Source organism: Haemaphysalis longicornis, unplaced genomic scaffold, assembly GCF_048455015.1.
Source record: "Haemaphysalis longicornis isolate Haplotype H1 unplaced genomic scaffold, Haemaphysalis longicornis Haplotype H1 scaffold_1, whole genome shotgun sequence".
In the NCBI taxonomy this organism is placed as follows: domain Eukaryota; kingdom Metazoa; phylum Arthropoda; class Arachnida; order Ixodida; family Ixodidae; genus Haemaphysalis; species Haemaphysalis longicornis.
Window position 1 is genome coordinate 472,816,157 of NW_027526203.1, and position 11,398 is coordinate 472,827,554.

The following is an 11,398-nucleotide window of genomic DNA, read 5'->3' on the forward strand; positions in this document are numbered from 1 at the left end:
GTGCCTGGCAGTTTGCTCCTCTGGTGTTGCGATGTTGCTTGCACGCACTCTCAGGTGGTTGGCCTGATCAAGGTGGCTGACGAAAATGGCTTGCCAGCAAAGAAGGAAACGCTCACAGTTGGTGGGAAGGGAAAGGAAGAAAGTCGGCGAGCAGACAGCAGAACCCCTAAAAGTTCTAGAACGGGGAGCAAGTGGGCTGGTTAATAGAAGACACATACACGGCGTTGACTAACAACTAAGTTTTACAGCTTGCAGGCGGCATAAATACACATCTACAAAGCAATGGAAGAGGAAAAGTGCCAAAAAACACAATGAACAAGCGTTCTTGTCACATTGTCATCGATAAGTGAGGCCCAGTTATGCATTTGAAACACATTTGTCGCCCCTCTGACTGATGCAAAAAGCTTCGTAGATTTCACGAGTACATTTGTCCACATATCTTTGAAGGATATGCCACTGAGCAATAAAACTTGGTTGTTAGTCAGTGCCGTGTATGTCTCTTCTACTCTGCGCCCCGTTAGTTCGCGTTGTTTGTCACATTTTTAACGCTGAAAGCAGTTGTAAAATGGACAAGCAAGCGTGTACGCTGCATTGGAATCTCGTCCTTGGGGCCCATCACCTGCAATAGACTGCTACGCCTGGGAAGCATAGCAGGAAGTTTGCGTGGGGGTTGAGGAGCAAAAGCTGCAAGGAATGTCGGTGGGTAAAAGGACCCAGCTGCGGTAGAAGATGGACATGGCCGGGTGTTGACATTACGGCGCACAGAGGTTGGCCCAGCCGCAGCTACGACACGGCGGGTGGCAGGAGCTGTACAGCGTGGGCCTTCAGTAGAGCGAGTGTGCGCATGGCAATCAGGATTGCTGGGGCTCGGCCATTGTGGGTAGCATTTTTGGACATCCTTAAGATGAGGTGCATTTTTGTTTTATTCGAAATAACTAGCCTTTGATAACTCGCTCTAGTTCTATCCAAGCTTGACTGGCCTTGGCCTCAACAAGATCACAGATATTGACCAACTGCTATGCAACAGCAGCTTTGATGTCATAGGTGATGTCTAAAACCGTAGTGTGTGTTTTAAGCTCGTGCTACCATTCAAGGGACATGATGAAACAGCACCACTGCAATTGCACGATCATGCTTGCTGGCATTGGCTTATGTTGGGGCTGCCAATTGACAAAGTGGCTGACTATTTCCTCTTTTGTCGCCCAAATGTTTTGAGTTTGCGTCGAAATCATATTATTGCTCTTGACGTTGCATTTTTATAAATGAGCCAAACTTGTTTTTTGTTTTTGTGGTTGTGGTCCCTTTTGTAAATAGAGAACTGCTGTGGTGCAATCTGAATCTGAAGCCAACCCTCCTGAACTTTCCATGAAATTTGGCAGTGTACAGTAAAAGCTCGTTAATTTGAACTTGCAGTGAATTCAAACTGATGGCCTGGTTGGTCCTGGCAGGGCCCCGTATATTTCAGCGGCACCCGCCGCGGTGGCTCAGTGGCTAAGGCGTTGCGCTGCTGAGCACGAGGTCGCGGGTTCGATTCCCGGCCGCGGCGGCCGCTTTTCTGATGGAGGCGAAAAGCAAAAACGCCCGTGTGTACGAGATTTCGGCGCACGTTAAAGATCCCCAGGTGGTCAAAATTAATCCGGAGCCCTCCACTACGGCGCGCCTCATCGCCTGCGTTGCGTCGGCGCGTTAAACCCTACAATCAATCAATCAGTATATTTCAGCGGGGGAAAACTCCTGATAATTTGAACGCTTCGGTATCCAGAACGGTTAATTCGAAATGGGATCTCCTGGGTTCCATCACTCCTCGCAGAAGTCTGCCCAGAGTGATTACAGTGTATTTTTGAGCGTGTGTTCGATCATGATAAACGTGTTTTCGAGCATAAACAGCATCATTATTTCGACATTACGGCTCGCTGCTCACGTGAATGCATGTCGGTGCCTGTTTCCGGCGTATAGTTGACTGACCAATTAATTTTGTTCGCTGTTTGAGCTCCATGAGCATTATTTACGAAATCGCCTACAAATGTGTGCTAGCGCCTAATTCACGACAATGAGTCCAGAGGTGGCTCCTTTGCACTCTGCCCGCGCAGCGTGGCGCAATATCCATTCATTCTAGTGCCCGCCCGCTAATTCGAACTCCGCTTAATTCGCTAAATTCAAACAATTTTATGGTCCCCTTCCTGTTCGAATTAGCGAACTTTTAATGTAATATAATTTTGTGGATATTGGCTAAAATTTAAAAAAAATCAAAAGAATGCCAAAAAATTCTTTAATAAGCACTTTGCTAGTGTTACCACATCTGGCGGTGTGCCCTGAACACGGAGGATATCGGCCAACATTGCTACCCAGACTGGTACAGTAAAAGCTCGTCAATTCGAACTGACGCCTTGGTCCCGGCACAGCCCTGTATATTTCAATGGGGGAAAACTCCCGATAATTCGAATGCGTCAGTATCAAGAATGGTTAATTTGAACTGGGATATGCCGCTTTCCATCGCTACTCGCAGAAGAAGTTGGTGCAGAGTGATTACAATGCGTTGCAAATCCCAACCAAACCAAGTTTACTAGTGATGCATGCAAATCGGCGTCGAGGCTGGATGTTGCAGCACGTTACGTCTCAGTTGATCGGAATTCTGACGCTGCACTGGAGCTCGTCGGCAAGTTTCAAGCGATGCTCATGGAGTCGTGACAGAAGAAACGCAAGAAAATGCATATTACCGATTACTTTTAATGTTGATCGCCTCCACCCCGCTTAGTAAATAAACTTGTTTTCGCGCATAGACAGTGATTATTTCGACATTATGGCTCACTGCTCACATGAATGCAATGTCAGTGCCTGTTTCTGGCGTATAACTGACTGATCCATTAATTTTGTTTGCTGTTCGACCGCTACAAACATTTTTTAATAATCCCCTGCCACAAATGTGTAGTAGCACCTAATTCGCGATGGCAAGTCCAGAGGTGGCTTCTTTGTGTTCTGCCCGTGCAGTGTGGCGCGATGTCCGTTCATTCTGGCGCCCTCCCACTATGGTCCCCTTCGAGTTTGAATTAACGAGCTTTTACTGTACTGGCTTCGAAAACACACCACGGTGCATCACCAGTAATACGCCTGGTTCTATCCTCTGCTAGTGCATCGAATTTCCTGCCCACGTGGTTCGTTTTGTGGCCTGTGCAGCGTGCTCTCCGACACGAGCATAGCCTGCTGGTCCCGTGGAGGAGCAAAGGACAGCCCCTGGTGATGGCGTCCTAGTTGGTACATTGTGACCCGTGGCCTTAAAGGGGCCCTGAAAGGCGTTTTGAGCACACTAAATGAACTAGCGCAATCGTTAGATTGGTTCGTCAACGTCATCTGTGCCAAGTATTACTTTTTTACGCGCAGCGGAAAGCTCATTGCAAAGTTTGTCGCTTTTTTCTCACCCTTCCCTTCGTGTTTTTGGACGCCGCCATCTTCACATGTCTACGTCACCGATTCCCAGATGTTCGTCATGAGCTAGACATCCTGCTATTGGGCGACTTTTTCACGCACTTCCGCCACAGAGATGGGTCATCTGCTCAGCGTCGGCTCGCCGGCTGATCTGCCAGCGTAGTGCCGGAGTGCTTGAACATTTTACGACAAACGAAACAAGTGTAAACAAACGCTTAACCGTTTGCATTCAATGCAACACGGCCATAACACGACATGCATATTCTCTTACATGAGTACGTTCCATAAAGAAAGCGTTGAAGCCCCGTGCCACTTCTTTCGTGCAATCGCAGAGAACGCCTTGAGCCGAATTCCCGGGTTTGACGCACACCCTTTATCCAACTTCAAAACAATCCAGAGATGCGTTTCGAACGAACACAACGTCACAACATGCGTTGCAAGTCTGAACCGCGATTGAGAGACGATGGGTTGCCTCCTCCTGCCCGTCGTAAATTCGGCACTCTCCTCGCGCGCGGTTTGCGGGGACGAACAGCAAGTCACTTAACTCTGGCGCACAAGCCAAGATGGCTTTTAGCCACGCACACTGCACATACCCCATGCGAGGTTGAGTCGTACGTCGCTCGAGAAAGATAGTCCAGACCATGGGAAGCACTATAAACCCGCAGAAGCACAGCGTCGCATTTCATCGCGAAACAAAGGCGTCCACAACGCCACAACACACACACCATCGCCTCCTGTAATGCCAAATGCATCTCGCACTTCCCAATAAGAGTGAGTGGTACGCCTGCAGTGCCCACATGTCGCGAGGTGGGGCCCCAAGCTGAACCGGGATCACGAAACCGTAACTGACTTCTAGAGCAGTTTGTGCCTTGTTGCCAAGGCAACCGATGTTTGAGATTGTCAAAGAATTGGCGCTCGCTCCAGCGCTAGAAACATGGAGGAAACGAAATTGAAGAGCTCGCGGCGGCAGCGCGGTGGGATCACATGGTGCAGTGACGCCTGGGCCGACTTCGATTTTACTTTTTATGTATAGGCTTCACGTTTCTGCGGTAGCGCCGTCTCCTAACTTTTTCCTTCCTCCATGGCTAGAAAGCTCAGAGGCGCGGCGGAGCATGTTTTGCCAACGTTGCCGCTCTCCACCACGCGTCGCCCCAAGCTGAACTGGTCACACGATTGAAGCGTTTTGTGCACGGGTTCTGTATCGGTTTAAAATGTCTTTTTCACATGCCGCCGGCAGGAATTACCACCGCCGCAAAATAAGACCCGGCACCAGCGGGGCCACATCTGATACGGCGCTTTTTGGATAAACAGGGCGTCTTCGACGAAGGCGCGGCGCATGTAGGCTTTCTAGTATAGGGACCGGGCAGCTGGACGGGTGGCGCCACCACTCGGCGCTCCCCTCGTTAGTGGAATGAGCCGGTGCATCGGACTACACAGCCTCACGGTGTTTTTGTTGCGTTTGCGTCGGTACTTTGAATGTTTCGGTGGTGTTGTGAGCGGATATGTGCGATGAAACGAAGTCTAGACATATGTTTTGGGTTCTTAGATGCAGTAACGGGTACGTAAACCTGTCGGGCGCTTCTAAAGTTGGGTATCGGCTAAAATGACATGATGTTTTTTGCAGCGATCTACGCTTCGCTCCACCCGTTCTGAGTACGAATGAAACTACTATTATCAGCATTAATTTCTTCTTAAATGCACTAGCGGCAACGTAAATGTATTTGACGCTTCCAAGTTTGGGAATGGGCTACATTGACGTGAGCGCTTTTTGCAGCGCTCTGCACATGGCCCCGCGCGATCTGAGTAGGAATAAAACTGTTAATATTAGTATTCATTTCTTCTTTGGTTTCAATGACTACGGTTTCCGCGCCAGCCTTAACGCTGAGATACCTCGATACGTCTGCTTTGAAGAGAAAGGCACCTGCATACAAGATCTATTGCCGTGTGGCCGTTGAAACGTCGTGGCAGTTTACACTTCCTTTCTGCAACCGTGAGCTTTGTGCCTTCGCTTTTGGTGAGCCACACAGTTACAGCATGGGAGCCTGAGAGCCGAAGTGGAACTCCCACGTTTGTAGTGGTCGTTTTATCGAGAGCCAAAGTTATTCAACCACCGAACAGCCCAAGCTACAAACCATCCCTCCTCCCCTTCCCGTTTCACCACCTGCGTGGTAAAACGGGTTAAAAAATGCGGCACTGTTACAAAATGTGGCAGTGTTAACGTCAGCCTGTGTTTTTAAATGCTTAAGTATTTTTATAGAGTACCTGAAAAAATTTTGTAATGCCTTGAGAAGACACGAAAAACGCACGATTAGTTGCCTCAAATAATGGTGCATCAGCCTGAGTCCTCCAGCACAGACACATTTATGAAACGCTGGAAGCAGTTAGTATTTGGAGATTGGTGCATGGAATTTCAAAGTCAAACAGCAAAATCATCCAGCTTTTCGTCTGACCATTACGATGGTTGAACACGAAGCTTTCTTCGTGCGAAGTCGAATGGGTAATGGTCACAGTCAAAGACGCTGCGATCAAAAGACCAAACTGCGTGCTGGTCAAATTCAAAGCTCAACTAGTCAAAGTTTAAATCCAGAAGTTAATCAAGGAAACCCACACGAGGAAGCTTTGCTATAAAACATCGTCGTTAGACAGAGGAGTGCATGCTTTTTCAAGCGCAGGTTGCAGCTTGTGAACTGCCCGCAGCATTCAGTTGTGAAACTGAGTACAGGTTTTCAGCACCCTCCTGTCTCGCGTCCTTCAGCCACGCAGGAATTTGTCTTTGAAAAACCGTTAACCAGCTGGCCAGCAACCATTGCCATTCTTGTAAGGCAATGCTTTTCTACGAGAAGCAATAGCGTTCTATTATCATGCGTTATTTATTCTGTAAACGATTCCCGTTGACTGTAGTAAGAGCATTTCTGTGAAATTAAACACGTTTTTGCCGTAGTTAGTGAAGTTACGGAAGCGTCGTTTATCACAATTTCTGTTTTGATGTAAATCTTAAAGGGCACCCCCAACTTCGTCTTTCGCTTGTGCACGACGCCGTTTCGTCATCAAAGACCAGCGCCGCAGCATTCCTGGATCGGTTGTACACACCGGCTTTGTGGGAGCATTTAGCTGCAATATACTCCTCGATACGCCAAACTGCATGCAAGCATGAAAAAATTGCGCGAAGGAACGGACTTTCAGTTCCAGCTTGACTTCCAGCTTGGCGCATTGAGTGTCGTCTGCTATTTATACTTACTGAGTATGGGCGCAATGGGAGCAAATAACACACATGGCATGCCCCGTAAAGGTCGCCTCCACGCTCAAGATTTACTGATCTGAAAAAAAGTCCTTGTGGTTATCTACGCTTTGCAAGCCGCACCGCAGCAGAACGACAAAGTCATGCACGACTACGCTGCGTTGACCGCCCTCTGGCATTCCACTGATGAGCGGTTCGCCACGGGCGGCGCTGTTCGCTGAAGCGACGGTGGTGCCACACAACGGCCGCCCGGTCCCTATAGTGCCTAGAATATATTTCTACACTCGGTGACAACTTAAGAACGGCACCGGAAGTTGCCGCTGTGCCTTATCACCGTAGCCGGATGTTTCTCCACGCAGCCTAAGTATGGCGTTACTGGGAATATTTTAAACATGGCGTGAGCCGTCCCCGTGATTTTTTGGACTTAATATGCTTATAAACGACTCCAGTGACGACAAACAAACTGCATGAGACAAGGCAGACGATATCACGCATTCATAGCAAACCCCTTTCAAAACGCGCGCGCACTGCCGTCACGGGTCCGGCGCTTTGGCGGAGTGATACACTACATGAGGTGGTGCCGTTCTTGAGTTGTAACCGAGTATAGTGTCAACAAAGCTTGCCCATAGCAGACGACAGTCTGAGCAGCGCAATAGCGGAAGTACGTCACCGCTGCGGACCGCAGCATCATGGGAGGGAAGGCTCGCCGCCGTCAACAGCGGAGAGCAAGTTGAAAGGAGGAGGAAACGCGGCGCGACGATAATGCGCGGTTTTTGATTTACGATTTCTCAGCTAATACTCATCGCTTTAACAAAATTCTTGCGGGAGGAGATTGCTAATACATTGCTTTATTTGGTTACATGTACATCCATGCATCGGCGGAAGGTATTTCAGGACCCCTTTAACGTGTGCCATGCAAGGAATAGTGAAGCTGCTCTCAAAAATTCGTTGTGAAATACCTGTGAAGTGTGCTTCAAACTGTGTGCTCAACCAATTTCAACCGATTACATTGTTTTTGCTTTTGCAACAAAAATGAAAAGGGGTGGTCCAATTCTTATTGGGTAAGTCTCGTGCCCCGCGCGGGGTACGAGATCTAGCCCCCTCGCGGTGGCTCCTGCCCCGCAGAAGTGACGTCAAACTAAACTAGTCACGTGACTTCCTGTGACGTCACTTTTTTTTGCACATTTGAAGACGTTTTTGACGGCGTGTGTGGTGTGCGCCATGTGGGATTCCGGCCTTGGCTCCAACCGCAAGCCTGCGCAACGTTACGTCCTTATTCTCCCTGTTCTGTGTTATCGCCTTGCACAGCGGCTGCCTCGCGGCGCTTTTTTCTTGTTCGGAGGGTTGTTTGAAATGATTTATTGAGTATTTTTCGTGAACTTGCTGCTGCTAGTCTTGGTGAGCCTAACGCATCCTATTTTGGCAAGCTGCTTCGCCCTGCTTTTTTCCGTGCTCCTTTTGTTGCCGTTAAATATGTTGCTAGCTTCATATGAGTTCGCGTGCCATCGGCTTTATGCTCCTGCATTCGTTGTCTACTTGTTCCGATCGCTACTTGCATTCCAAGCCTTGTATTTTGATTCTGGCGTAAAACGTGCGGATCAGTTTTCCAGCGCTTTGCGCCGTGGCTAACGAGGTAGCTGACTTTGATGACGTGATAGCGCGAGCGACGCAGTGTCAGCGGCGTCAGTGTGCACAAATCAAGTATCGTCAGGTAACGCAGGGCATCGTCGAACGCAATCCGTCCTGGCATGTAGCCTGTTCTGCAATTTTTCTCGCGGGGTACTGCGAGAAACCTTACTACCCCGCGGAAACGATCCGTGCACGCTGCATGCAGGGAGCGCAGCTCCACTTTCGTGGGTGGCCTGGTGAATGGGAGAGCCCAGCAGCCGCCCGTCCATGGGCAGCATAGGTACTCAGCTATCGCTGAAACCAACCGCCCACTGGCTGGCTTCTTGTGCAAGGAGGCTCAAGCTCCAAATGTGCAAGTTCGGGAGAAGTCAAGCCGATAAGATCGCCGTTTGTGCCAAGCTTGACACTTGTGTTAAATAGTGCTTTCAAGTTTGGTGTGCTCAAGGTAAACAAGTGACTTGTTGTTCATCTATGTTTTTCGAATTTGTTCCTTCGAATAACACTATTGTGCTTTCATGATATGCAAGACTTCAAATGAGCTGCGAATTCTAAGCAATCTCTAGGCAGCTATTATTGAATGCACAGGAAACAATGTTTTGTCTACCTTGAAATTTTCTACATAGGGTACGTGGAACTGCCAGCTAGCAAGTTTAATGAAAGGTTTTTATCTGCTCAATTATAGTAAAGAGGTAGCAAGGGATAGATAGGATAGCCCTCCCTCCTTACCAGCTGATCGTCTGGCCGCGTCTCATAACTTCGTTCACAATTACCGCATGGATTTTATTTCCCTAACCTTTGCCCCAGTGCCTTCTTCAACCCGGTTAGCCAACAAAACGTCATCCTGCATCTGTTCTGATTATGTATTTTGGTACGCTAGTTTTTTGTTTACTCGTGTTTGGCTTGGAAGTCAACATAACCAACAACAATACTTTCATGCCCACTCAGTTGGATGGCCAGTAATGGTGAGAGCTTCTCTCAAAGGCTTACAGTGGATTCACGAATTCTGATTGACTGTGACATCAATGTACCCATCCGGAGCACCCTGTGGAATTCAACTTGACGTAAATACTTGTGTTCACAGCTGGTAATTGTCTGCTCTGTGTTTCGGGGAGGGGGTGAACAGTAAAAGTTTCTAATTGCAAGGAGATATTTCATGTTCTTTTGCTTTTTGACTCTGTGCTGTGTAAAAAACTGTTTCGGCTAATTGCTTAAGTGACTATGCTTAGTCGTAAGGGCCATAATACAGTGTCCCATATTTTGTTTGCAACGATGCATACCCAGCAGAGCCCAACTGCTAGAAAGCACATTCTCTGGTGGTGGTAATTAGCTTGAAAAAAAAAAGGGGCACTGAAACTATTTTTAAGCTAACAAGCCTAAAAAACAATTTATGGAACACATCTACGAGGGAATGGCTCTTGTACAGCTTGACATTACCCTCTCCCGAGAGTACTTAATACCTTGTGCAGGAACTGGAGCCAAGGACACCTATGTGGACGTGAATGTCTTTATTGTTGTTTGTGAATATTGCAGTACAGCTGAAAGCTGTAAGTATCCTGGAGGGCTTCAACAATAAAATGACTCCAATGTACTTCTGCTTTGGTGTCAACGGGCAGCATGTGAGCATTGATAAGTGCTTCGCTGTTGACATTTTTGTTACACAAAAACAGGCTTGATCAGGCACTGTAGCAAGTCCATGAAAAAACACGGGAAAGAAACTGGACAAAAAAGCTGCGAACACATGGACACTGTTCATCACAGCACCTTTCCTTGTACTTCAGTACTGTTATTGTCGCTGTATTTTTCCCCAAAATATAAATCAACTCTCCCAGATTCACACCTTCAGACAGAAAGCAAACATGGTGTTTGTCAATGACAAGTGATTCTACCAAACTTCCGTGGCTGTGAAAAAAGTCAGTAGCTCTACTTTCTCTGCACGGTCTGTGGTGTGAAGTTCCTTTTCCAAATAAAACGCAAGGGTTTCTTGGCACAATACACAGAAAAAGTGCCAAATAAGCAAGTGATGCCTTCTAGCACTACACTACAGTCCTGCAGGAAAGCCAAACAACCAAGTGATCTTTTTGCTTGAGTGCAAAGCTCTGCAGAGAAGCCAAGAAAGATTCCTTTTTTGTTGACACCAGTCTAGCTGGCCAGTATCTGGCTGGCAAGTGGGCATTTGTTTAGTGACCACTGCTTAGGGGCACAGTAGGCAGGCTGTTGCAGAGGCTACGAAAAAAAATACAAGGTTCGTTCATTAAAAAGACTTTGCCCAAAAAACAAATGACATCAATTTTATTGTCAACTTCAAACAAATAAGATAGTACAGAAAATGTGTAGAGCAGTGGAAGTTCCATACACATTTTCCAGCTATTTCTCTATGACATCACAGAATCTTGTTTGTGCAATTGACAGCCACCAACCGAACCCACCATAAAAAAAAGCATAACTGGGAAATTGCAGTGGGGCCTCCATTCCGTTTGATCGTATCACTTGAGTGCTAACGTACAGTTAACACAGATAACTGCATTTACAGTGCACGTCCATATGACGTCACTCGTGCCCATATTACACCAATGCAGTTTGAAATTGGGATGTTTTTCACCATTTCTTTAGGTTAAACTCCCACCATTACAGCCTTGACCTTTGCCTATCAATTACATTTGCAGTGTGTTCGCTGCATATACCCATGGACACAAACAATCCGCTGAGGCTTTCACGTTCCAGGCACATCTTAAGATTCTCTTTGACGTAGACTATTGAGCCTGCATAGAACCCATGGGTTTTCATATGATGGAGACATGATGGTTGGCATACCCTTCCTGTTACCGTCTGTACAGCTTCTTCTCTGACCCTATCGGCTGGGTGTCCTGAATTAAGTCCTTTGCATGAGGGGACTCGGTAAAATATGGCCAACATAGCATATACTGACACATATACAGAGACGTGAAGGTTATGCCAATGCAGCAGCTATGGCATGAAGCGCCTAGCTAGTGTACCTTTTGGAGGACCCAGTTCCTAATTTGTCGTAGCATCATGTGTGTGCCAATGTGAGGAGCTGAATGCATGATGGAAACTACCCAGCCTTAATCTGGGCCACGGGATACGAGACTG

At 47.5% G+C, this 11,398-nt stretch overlaps 1 long non-coding RNA gene across 1 annotated transcript; it reads left to right on the forward strand.

The window, feature by feature from the left end:
* Positions 1-7,854: 7,854 nt before the first annotated feature.
* On the forward strand, positions 7,855-9,878 carry LOC144156275 (uncharacterized). The gene is made up of 2 exons (XR_013319733.1): positions 7,855-8,059; positions 8,496-9,878. It is a non-coding gene; the product is annotated as an uncharacterized LOC144156275 (long non-coding RNA).
* Positions 9,879-11,398: the final 1,520 nt, after the last annotated feature.